The following is a 12,463-nucleotide window of genomic DNA, read 5'->3' as shown; positions in this document are numbered from 1 at the left end:
GCCTGTAATAACAGTTCCTAGCTGTTTGTTAATGCAGCTGAGGAGTGAAAACCTCCTTTTATTTTGAAGAGAGAAAATGTTGACATTTTCATTTATGCGAACCCTTGGAGTTTTAAAAAATTATGTTCTTCTCAAAATCACCCAAAGTATTGTTTTGTTATGATTTTCATGTGAATAGTCAAGAAAGGACATGTAAATTGTTTGGATCTTTCTTTAAATATATCTCAGTAACTAAAGTTAGGGTGCAGCTGAGGATGTATGAAAGGCTTTGCCAAGAGACCAGCCTTTGAAAATCAAGAATGAAATGAAAAAGAAAGAAAGAAAAAAGTTTAGCCCTTACATAGTCCTTCTGAACCAAAACAGAAATTAAAACGGAACTTCATTATTTTTCTTGGTTATGAAGTCTAACCGCAACTCAGGAAGTCACTGTGCTATGGGGAGGAGCTATCAAAGAATGGGGTTCCCTGTAATGGAAATACAAATACTGCAACAAATAAAAGATAGAGCTACTGCTTAGCTATTTTAATGGTGAATCTTAAACTGCTATCATGTGTGTGTCCTGCCATACTGTTTGATTGGTTGCTGAGAATGAAGACATCTTTTATAAACAGATTAATGGTAGTATTATTTTAATACTATTGTTTGAAGAAGATGTCTATCTTCTTACATAAGGCTAATTTTCCAGAGGTGTTTGTGTATACATTTGCTTAACAGGAAACAGTGGCTATACGTAAACAGTTGAGATCTAATGATTTCTCCTTTATATATAAGGCTTACAAGCATATATTTATATCCAAACAAATATATACCTTCTGCTTATGCTTCTGACATCTTGAAGACACACCATTCCCTGTTATTTTATTAATTATTTAAAAAATACAAATAAAACTAAAGGAAGAGGGTCTTTGGGCAAGAGTTTTAAATAAAGGCATAAAAGTGCTTCTCTAATGATGTGAAGAGTAATATCAAGTACTTTTGTAAAATATATCAAGAATGGGAAGTCATTGCTTTCATATGTCTTGAATCATATATTGGTAATTAATGGTTTCTCTTCTGTATAACTAGACTGTTGTGTGTGTATGTGTTCACACCTGTGCCTGCTTGGACTTACCAGTTCACATAGATGGTGACAGAGTACTTATGTTAGGCTTTTGACACTCTATGATTTATTCCTTAATACTTTTTAAAATTTTTTATGGTTGCAAAATTTTTTATTGATTTACTTAAAAAAAATTTTTATTGGTGCATTGTAGTCATACATCTTAATGGGGTACAAGATGGTGGAGGCATACAATCACACATCATCCAATTAGCCCTTCCCCAATTCCTGCCCCATTCCCTTCCCCTCCCTCCTTCTCATGTTTGGCTTCGTGATTGATTTTGATAAGTTTGTTAATATACATCATGTATATTAGAGAATTTCTCTCTTACCCCCTCCCATTCCCTCAGTTAAGTTACCTTATTTGTTCATCTATAGTATCTTTTTCTTTGTCTAGAGTTCCTCCTATGATCCATTTTCTTCCTAGCTTCTGCATATTAGGGAGAACGCCCGATTTCTTATTTTTTGTAACTGAATAATCTCATTTAGCATAATGTTCTCCAGTTCCATTTATTTTCCTGTAAATGATGTAAATGTGTTTTTCTTTATGGCTGAGTAAAATTCCTATGGCCATTAAATTCCAGTTTCTTTGTGTATCCTTGTAGCAGTAAACACCTGTTGCAATGAACCAGTGCCTGTTCTGTTAAGGATGAGTATCACATAAAATATATTCTTATTTCAATTGTGTTGATTGGTTGGTTTATTTATTTATTTATTTATTTATTTATTTATTTATTGGTGTTACTGGGGTTCCTGGAAACCCTTCTACCTCCAGGCTACACTTCCAGACACCCATTCTTTATATCTTTATTTGGCAAAAGAGTCTCTTAAGCCAGCGAAGCTGGCTTCAAACCTGTGTGATTTTCCTGTCTCCACCTCCCAAGTGCGGGGATTACAAGCATGTGCCACCATGCCCAGCTGATTGATTGGTTTATTTTAAAGATGACATATCCCATCAGAAAATAGGGCAAAAAATATAGTACAGAAATTATAGGACTCTATTATATCTTCCCTAATCATGGGTCCTCAAATGATTCCTCTATATATTGGTGGTATTTATTATTCTTACTAGGGAGGAAAATATACAGGTTCTTCATCTTTATAGACATTTTGATTTTAGAATTCATATCTTTGTTGAAAGTTAGGAAATGAAGAACTTTTCATCTATTTCTTTGTTTAACATTAGCTCTAAGCTCTCTGAAACTCCTTAGCAAACGCATATTAAATTTTCACAACATATTACATATATTTCCTAAATTCTCTTTCATATATCTCTTTGTGCTATTCTTGGGTGAATTAATCAGACTCTCAGTGTACTAATTATTTTTGGATTATGTCCATTCCAGAATATTTTTTACTATATTTTTCTTTACTGGTTTTTTTCTTTTAGCCAATTTTATTGTTTAATTTCTACTTAATTTCTCATACTTGTATAGAAGTTATTTCTCATTTTATGTCTTTTAATATCCTAACATGTTTATTTGAAATCATTATAAAATTGCTCTATGATTTTCACATCATCCGGAGTGACCTCATTTACTATCATTTTATTTTCTTGGTAATCTTGTTATATTATTCTCTCATGTTTTGGGATTTATGTTTTCTAGCTCCATTTTAGTTAGGAGGATTTTTTTTAATGCCTTCTTTCATATTGCTTAGCCCCTAGACTCAAGCCTATGGTTCTAGAATTGTCTTTGCACCCCTCTGGATCATAAGGATTAATAATAAGGATATCATAGATCTAGTCAACAAGCTGAAAAGCAGTTTGAATGAGATTCTGCATGTATGATTATGGCTTCTTTCTCCAGCCTCCTAAAGAAAGCAACTGTGTATAAAGTCATGGCCCTGGCAAAAGGGGGTCATGGTCAGTTCTACTTCATGCTATCTCACCCTCAGGTTTCAATTTGTAAAGCTTGTACTAATTCTTACTCTCTGTAGGACAACCATGGCAGCCCAGGTACCTTGGAGAGATGAAGAATTGCTTGCTTCTCATTCCAGAGGTCAGCTGGTGCACTGCACTTGGTTTTGTGTTCCTATTTCTTCTAGGTCTTTTACCGTGTTCTTGGGTATCACTTTATTTTTACATAATCACTTTGAAAATTTATCTATTGCAATACAGTGGAAGCAAAGGCAAGGGGTTTAAGCCAAATCCTTGCAATTCTGTCTTGACCACAGTTCCCTAAACCATGGCTCCTTGAAATCAGAAAACTTGGGTTCAAATTCTGACTCACTCATGAACTGCATCACCTTAGGCAAACCAGCCTTTCATCTGTTAAAAGCCTTCATTTGTGCCCACAGAAAATACTGGTAGTAATGGCTGTCACATAGGGCTCTTGGAAGCATTGACTGGGATAATGAATGGAAGGTATTTTATTCTCTGCTTAACCACATTAGATGTACACATTATAATGGTGGGGGAAACACAACAAAACACAACAAAACTGGATGCTGCAAATTACATAATGAATAAATGACAATTGGAGTGTGGAATAGACTTGCCTCTTGTATTCTACATAAATTTGATATTGCCATTTTTATATCTAAACCCAGCTTCTAAGGATGAATGTCAAAGCGCACTAGTTTCTGTGTCTAACAGGTGGATTCATTTTCTGCTACATTATTCATGTACTGTAAGTGAATAAAATTAACTTGAACATATATATTTATACTTATATAGTATATATATATATGTGTGTGTGTGTGTGTGTGTGTGTGTGTGTGTGTGTGTGTGTATACTATATATATTAACATTAGAGAATCTCAGCAAAGCAAGAACAATTCTTTCAGAAGGTCTTTTAGGTATAATTGTTTGAGAACTAAGTAGTTTAAGATGAGTAGAAGAGTAAAAAAGATAAGTATCATAAAACATGCTTTTCTCACTAATAAACAATAACACAAATTATGCAGAAATGAGTTTATATAATAGTAAACACAATACAAAACAGGGTGGAGGAGTCTTTAGTATTTCAGATGATCTTGTTAATTTGTAGGTAATTTGTAATCTTTTTAAGGCATTTGTTTTGGTGGTCCAGGATTAAAATTTATAATACCAACAGAGCATATAATTGGGTGAGAAATGAAATTCATAAAATCAAAATGTTTTATAAGGAAGAGAGATGAGGATGAAGATTAAGAAGCACACTTATAATCCCAGCATTGGGGAAGCTGTGACTGGAGGATCGCAGTTCAAGGACAACCTCAGTACCATACACATGCACACAAAGGAGCAGGCACGCAGCTTGAAAATATTCTTAGAATTTTGAAAACAGAAACAGATTTCAACTAGACTATGGTCAATATGATTCTAAGTAGAACATTTAAAAATAAATATTTTATTTTCCTTTCATACCACTGGACTTTACTCCAACCATATTAGTGTAGGTGCACCCTCCCACTCACTCCCCAAATGCTGCTTCTCAGGCTGCCTTTCCTTTTCTTAATATCTTCTCTGTTTTCATCTCATCCATCATGACTTCAGGTACCACTGTGAGGCCATTTCTAGCTTGTTTTTGGCTCCCCAACTTTAAACCAATATTTCCACTTAGGCACAGGCAGTTCAGACTCAACAATTCCAAATCTATAACATCACATCCTTGTGAGAAAGCTTCCCATCTGAGTTCATCATCTACCTGATCCATAAAACAAAAACAGGACATGTACTTTGTCTTCTGTCTCTTTATCTCCACGCATTTAAGCTCTCTGGAAGATTTATACCATTTCTACCTATTTCGGTTTCTAGTTATTTCTCTGTTCACATCCATACATGACTGATGTTGTATTGAGCTACGTCAAGGTTGTATCACTGCGGGAAAAGGAAGCTGAGCTATGTAGCCAAAACCATCTATCTGTCCCTGCTTGAGGGTTACTCCTGTGGCCATTAGCTCTAGGATCTCAGCCTACTCAAGGCAGGCCTAGCTTGCTCTTGGCTAGAGTATACCATGTGGCAAAGGGTGGTAGGTGCCCACAGTAAAATATCCTCAGTGTTTAAGAAAACATGAGGGTGTACGTGTATGGGAATACCCGAACCTCTGCCGACCTAGGTGTCCAGAGACAACTTCTGAAATTTCTAGGAGGTGGCTATTTCATACATTTTACAAAGAACATCCTGGTATATGTCTCCTTGTAGACATGTGTTAAGTATTTATTTGGGTCTAAATGGAAGAGTTTAAATGGAATTTTTCTTAGGACCTAAACGGGACTTTTGTATTATGAGATATGTGTGGTCTCAAGTTTACTACTCAAAGGATAGGAGAAGAGGAAGAAGGCTGAGATTGATTAATGGAAAAGCTATATCTGAATATGTGTAAAAGTATGAATATAGCATGGATAACCTGGACACTCATTGTTGGGAGGGAAGAAAGGGGAGGAGGGGGTGGGGAGAGGTCACCAAACACAGTCTGAATGTATGCCATATTTTTTCTTTCTTTTCTTTTCTTTTCTTTTCTTTTCCTTTTCTTTTTTTTTTTTTTTTTTTTTTTGGTGGTACTAGGGTTCCTGGAAGCCCTTCTACCTCCGGGCTACACTCCCAGACCTATTTTTATGCTTTTCTATTTTTGGAAACAGGGTCTCTTAAGCCAGTGCGGCTGTCTTTGAACCTGCGTGATCCTCCTGTCTCCACCTCCCAAGCGCGGGGATTACAAGCGTGCGCTACCATGCCTGGCTGAATGTATGCCAGTTTAAAATATGTTCCACATAAAAAAATTTTTTGCGCTTTATATTTTTAATTTTTTTTACTTTATTTATTTTTTAAAATTAAAATGGTAGTTCACTAGGTATATTTCTCAAAAAAATTCTTAATCTCTTCATCATAGTTACCCAGAAGTTTCAAAAATAAGTTTCAGGGCTGTCTATAAACTACTGATGTTTTTATACAATATTTTGAGGCTAGGTAGATTCCAAATATGTTGTTGACTAAGAAATTCAAGAATCACTAGGCTAAATTAAGAACAGTACTTGGCCAGAAAGAACTCTTGAGAAAAATCAACATTTAAGAAGGAAGCCAAAAGTGGAAGAAAAACAGTTCCAAATGAGATAGTGAAAAAATGGTCAAGGAAATTGCAGGGAGAATTATGAAAGCCAAATGTGTGAAAGTCTTTGTAGCTATAAGATTCTCAAATTTCTTAAACAAAATAGGAGCTCATTTCTTTAATATTATAAGCCAGGCTATCTGTGCTAATAGGGCCATTCTGCTTCTAGAAGTCATTTAGAAACCCAGGTTCCCCTGCCTTGCTGCTCTACCAACCCTAATATGTTGGCTTTTGGAGAGCAGACATTGCTAAATTCACACAGGAGGGAGAAAGGAGCCAAATTTCAGGGGAAAAAGTCTTTCTATAAGTTGAAGATCACCTAGAAATTCTAATAGAAATTCCAAGTATAATTTTCAGGATTTTTTCAACTTAAAGACAGGCCTTTGTCTTTGAGATTTGGTTCTTTTAGTTTTCTACTTAGCTAAATTTAGTCACATAACCACACTTGTTTTTGAGAGAGGTTGGGAAATGTATTTGCTAGTTGAAAAACCATGTGATTAGGAAGAGAGAGAATAAATTTTAGGTGAACAGCCAGCAAGTGCTATGCTGATTTTTTACATTAAAATGCTGAGTATTAGATACACTTACATATTCATTTAACAAGCTCTTATTAACTACTATACTTCTTTATTATTCTATGTGATGAGAATATGGACATTTAAAAAAAAATCTTCCAGGAAGTATTCTATGCAGGAGAAATAGGTGCTTAAATAAATTATCCAATAAATATGTAATAAGATATTAGGAGGTAATAAGTATCAAGAAAAATAAAATTAAATAATATAGTTATTATGTTCAAATAGAGTAATCAAAGGTCTATTGTACTAAAAGTTGAAAGTCATTTCAAAAAACTATTGAGATCTCCCTTTTGGGGGAAGAATTGCAGTTGAGTTGTAAGTCCAGAATACTGGTTGAAATAGCACAAGGAACATTGCTAATTAGGAGGAGGTTCAAGGTCTGAGTAATAGGAAAGTTATCTTTTTAATGTCTTTGGGCCATAAATTTAGCCATGAAAAAAACACATGCACACAGAAGTGGTTGAGGTACTCTACCTGGAAGAAAGAAGAGAATGATGGGCAGAGCTATACATGTTTCATCTGTGATGATCTCGTTATTTCCTAGAAATAGCTGCTAGAAAGCTATTGGGAATGAGTGCTGTGTGCTGAGGACAGGTCCTTGTTAAGAATTACAAAGGTATGGAATTGTTATGAAAATCTCTAGCAACTCTGAAAAACACAAGTCTAAGATGAAAGAAATGCCTCATGGGCTTGACTTGTGCTGGGTCTTTCTGGGTGTGCATGGTGGCAGGGTACCAAGGCGAGGGAAGAAAAATTAGGAATGAGAGTGGATGAGGTGATAAAATGATGTCTATTCTACATGGTTCTTCAGAGGAGAAATGACCTGATTATGCCTAAGTGGGTTTGTGACGTGACGGAGCCATTTTTAGTTAGGTTCTTTTGGACCTAGGAGATCGGACCCAGGGTCTCTTGCAAGCTAGGTAAGTATTCTTCCACTGGACTACTCTCCTAGCCAAACAAAATTTTATTTATTTTCTTATTTATATTGTGTGGGGTTGTTTTATACTGTTGTAAATCACTATTGCATTTGTCCACCTAGGAAGATCATAAAAGTATCAAGACATTATAACTCTCCATGAATCTCTATTCTTTTTTCTTTAACATCTCTCAGTCTCTAGTGAACTTATTGGTTTTATTTCATGTAATAACTAGAAAAATGGTTATTTTTGAAAAAAATAGCAGTTTATGAGATGTTTATTAATATAATTTATTATTTAGTATCATATACATAAGATTTTATGTTCTATTCATTAGTAAATGTCACATCGTAACAAACTTCTTGGTATATTTTTCTTGATAAACTTGATTCTATGTTTTTAAAAAATTATCCTCTATATCTGGATATTTGTATATTCCCACCTGCATTCCTGTATTTATTTTAACAGGAATAACATCAGGTATAGAGAAACTATGGTCATAGTGTGACATAAGTGTCTTTGCCTTTTGAAGATAGTGACATTTTCTGTTCTTTCAAGCTTTTTGACTTTCATCTTCTTATGTATTCATAGTTTTTAATAGTTTGATGGTCTTTAAGTGACTCCAAAATACATCAAATGTAGACATTAACAGGTGTGGCTGGCTGTTGTTACTTTTGTTTACTTGCTTTCATGCAAGCCCATTCTGTCTAGTATTTATTTTTCTTTGGAACATTGTTTTAATTATTTATTAGGTTGACTTTTCTCCAAAGGCACAAATGTGTCTTCATGATTTCCTTCTGACCTTCCAGTTGTGCTGACTTATTTTGTTTGTCTCCTTTTACCTTACTTTCTGGAAGGTATAGCTGACTTCGGCATTCTCATCTTATAATTTGTTACTTTGAAGTGAAAGTTCTGTTTTCCTTCAGCTCTCTGCAAAATCTTTCTTCTATTACTCCCCTGGTGTTGCTGTTTGGTGGTGCTTTAGAATTCTCTTACTTATTTGCCATTGCTGATATCTTCCTCCCTTCAGCAGAAATGTCACCCCATTTTCTGCAAAATACCCCTCTCAACAAAGAAGAGATAAAAAATTTAAATCTTAAAACTGAATATAGTACAATTTGACTTCAGTCTTTTCTATGTTCAAGCTTGATGTCCTATAGCCAGTGATAATTGGTTTTCTTACTGTTCTTTTCTTTTCAATCAATATTTTCTTGTCAGATGCAAATCAGCAAGATTAAATTCCATATGTTCCTGAAGGCAGGGTATCACAACATAATTTAGCAAAATATTTACAATCAAAGTTCATTTGTACTATTTACATGCTAGAAATTACACAAGAGAAAATGTCACAGGAATTATAGCCTAAATCCTCTAAGTTTTAGAGTACTTTAATCAACATTTGGGATTCTGCTCTTCTATGAACAGAAAAATTATCAATGCTTACTCAGTGTTATTAACCTTTTAATCACAGTTATGCATTTGCCAAATAATTTAATTATTAAACATCAAAAATTACTAGTTTTAAACAGGAATTTATAAAAGCAAGACTAAAGCTTAAGATTCATTGTATGAATATATTGTATAAACATATAAAGGCATATAAATATATGCACATATAGACATACAAATATAAATATATATGTAAAGGTTTATGCACACATGCACACTGTAGAAGGTATTTTACCAGCAGAAGTTACTGAAATAGTTTATATCAAGAAAAAAAATTCTGTGGTTTAAAAAATTTCAAGACTTGACCATTAACAAGGAGAAACCAGAATGTGTTGGAATTCTTATTTTTAATATGAATTATTAGTAAATAACATAACTTAAAAATGTTTCATTAAGAATATCTTGAGTATACTGATATTCCTTAATGCTTTTAAAGCCAGTGAGTTCGCCGGGCGTGGTAGCGCACGCTTGTAATCCCCGCACTTGGGAGGCAGAGACAGGAGGATCTCGCAGGTTCGAAGCCAGCCGCGCGCGCTGACTTAGGAGACCCTGTTTCCAAATAAAAATGTAAAAAATAGGTCTGGGAGTGTAGCCTGGAGGTAGAAGGGCTTCCAGGAACCCCAGTACCACCAAAAAAATAAAAATAAAAATAAAAAATAAAGCCAGTGAGTTCAATTTATTTGAATAGGGAAATTTTCCATCCATTCAGTTTGGAGCATCAAATTTTCCCTGGCACTTGTAAACACAGGGATATATTAATAGTTAATATGGGGCTGCATTTCTCAAAAACTTTTTGTCTCATTTAATTTTACTTAATTTTGCATAAAGAGTAACATTTTAAATAATTCTATATCCCACTTCTTTCATAATTTTTCAAGAATAACAACTATCAATCTATATTAACTTCTTTATGATTAGCCTATGTCTGAATTTGTATTAAGAGGGGAAGGCTACTTATTGCCGGTTAGCAATCCAGGACTTGGTTCATCCTTATTCGCTTTCCAACCACTCTGCTGGTGCTTTGGGATCTGCAAAGAAGTAACAGGATTAACACCCACCTACTCGCTAGTTGCATGAATGGCATTAGGGAAGGTTAACTAATGGAGCTCCTTTAACCCTTTTCCTAAAAAGGTAGACTATAAACAGACTCACTCAACCTAGTGTGGTGGTACACATTTGTAATTCTAGTACTTGGGGGATTGCAGGTTTGAAGCCAGCCTTGGCAATTTAATGAGGCCCTCTGCAATTTAGTGAGACCTCATTTCCAAATAAGAAATAAAATCGGGCTAGGGGTGTAGCTCAGAAGTAGGATGGCCCTAAATTCAATCCCCACTGCCCCCCCCACAGACTCATTAAGCTTACAACATGTTACCACATGAATGCCACAGAGGTATAAAACAAGGCAAGAACCTTCTGAATGGATTTAGTGAAAGGTGTATGTAAAAACAGTTTGTTAAAGCAAAGGGTTCACCTGCCCTTGAGGATGGAAAGATTTGAGATGCGTGGCTAGGTATTTAAATGTAACCAGATTTAGGGCTACTGCCAAGATCCAGAGACTGATTCCATACAGATGCAGGAAACCCCTAGGGAGTAATGGTATCCAAAAGTAGAAACTGAGAAGTCTTAACAGGAGCATGGAAGTAGAGTCAAGCATTGAAAGAAAGACAATAGGTCTACCATGTCAATGGATATAGTGACATTCCAACAAATCCACTTACTATAAGACCAGGGAAAAACACAGTATAACATCATTCAGCAAGGTGTGGTGGTGCACACCTTTAATCCTAAACTATCTTTCACAATTCAATGAAAAATTTTGTATCAGCTACATTCATACAACATATATTTAACTCAAATGTAACAGGATCTGAGGATGAAAACAGGGAAGAAGAGACACATTAATATGTGCAAACCTTACATTGAATACAGTCAATTTAATACAATAAATATATTGCCCTAGATTATTTTTATTCCTAAACTTGTTTATGGCAGTTATTTATGTGTCTTTATTAAATATACTTAAAAATTTTTCACATGCTCATAATCCCAGTACTTGGGAGGCTGAGGAAGGAGGATCACAGTTCTGTGGTCAGTCTCAGAGATTTAATGAGGCCTTCCACAAGGCCTTTTGACACTGCTTCAAAAATAAAGAATACAGCCGAGTGTGGTGGTGCACGCTTGTAATCCCTGCGCTTGGGAGGCGGAGATAGGAGAATCACGCAGGTTCAAAGCCAGCTGTGCTGGCTTAAGAGACCCTGTTTTCAAATAAAAAAATAGAAAAAAAATAGGTCTGGGATTGTAGCCCGGAGGCTACAATCCCAGAAGGGCTTCCAGGAACCCCAGTACCACAAATTAATAATAATAATAATAATAATAATAATAATAATAATAATAAATAATAGAATACAAAATAGGGCTAGAGTTGTAACTTGGAGGTATAATGGGTACATTGAGCGTGTGGGTTCAATCCTCAGGAACCCCTACACAAAATTGTCCTAATGAAATATGAATAAAAAAAGAAAGAAAGCTGTTATTTGTTTGCAAATTGAGCTTAGTTCTTTGGAAAGTCTGGAAGAAAACTAAGTTCCTAAAAATTATTTTTGTTGAAACAAGCATGATCAAAACAAATGTAAAAGATTACAAATATTTTAAAATAGGATTCTTTTTTTAGTGACTTTGAGTTTTAATTCATTATACAGTATATTAAATTTTAAATAAATGTTAGGATTGTTAGTGCATGAAAATCAATGAGAAATTATACTTAATGGTCACACATATAAAATTAAATTACTAGAACTAAACAAGTACATATGTATACATGTACGGGCACACACACATTGATGTCATTTGTCATTCTACATGGTAATAATTGGCTAGCCCATCAGTACTTGCTGTGTTAGTAGGGATACATTAGCTGATGTAATAGATAAGTCCCCAGTATCTTAGGTGTTTAGAACTTATGCAGGTCACAGTTTAATGCAGTGTAATTTGGACAGCTTTCTACTCACTAATACAGGGACTTGAGTTTCTTCCATCTTGCATCTCCATCAATACCAGCACTCATTAATACCTGCCTTGAATACAAACTCACACATGGTGAGGGGATCTCATGACCCCAATCTACAAGTGACATACACAAGTCCCTTCTATATACTGCTCTTTGGGACTCAGTCATGTGCCCATACTTTGCTCAAGTGAGTCTGGGAAGTATCAACTATGTGTATCTCCAAGAAGAGCCACAACTACTATATATAAAACTTGGGTTTTCTGTACAAAGCTCTGAACCAGGCACTGTGGCAGGCACATCTATAAGAAAGTTTTGTTAGTTAGGGAGCAGAACTGATCGTAAGACATTGTTAATGCAAAGTCAGATGTATTAGGTTCCAATATAGA

This window comes from Muscardinus avellanarius (assembly GCF_963383645.1).
Source record: "Muscardinus avellanarius genome assembly, chromosome: 5".
In the NCBI taxonomy this organism is placed as follows: domain Eukaryota; kingdom Metazoa; phylum Chordata; class Mammalia; order Rodentia; family Gliridae; genus Muscardinus; species Muscardinus avellanarius.
Note: the sequence above shows the minus strand (reverse complement) of the source record.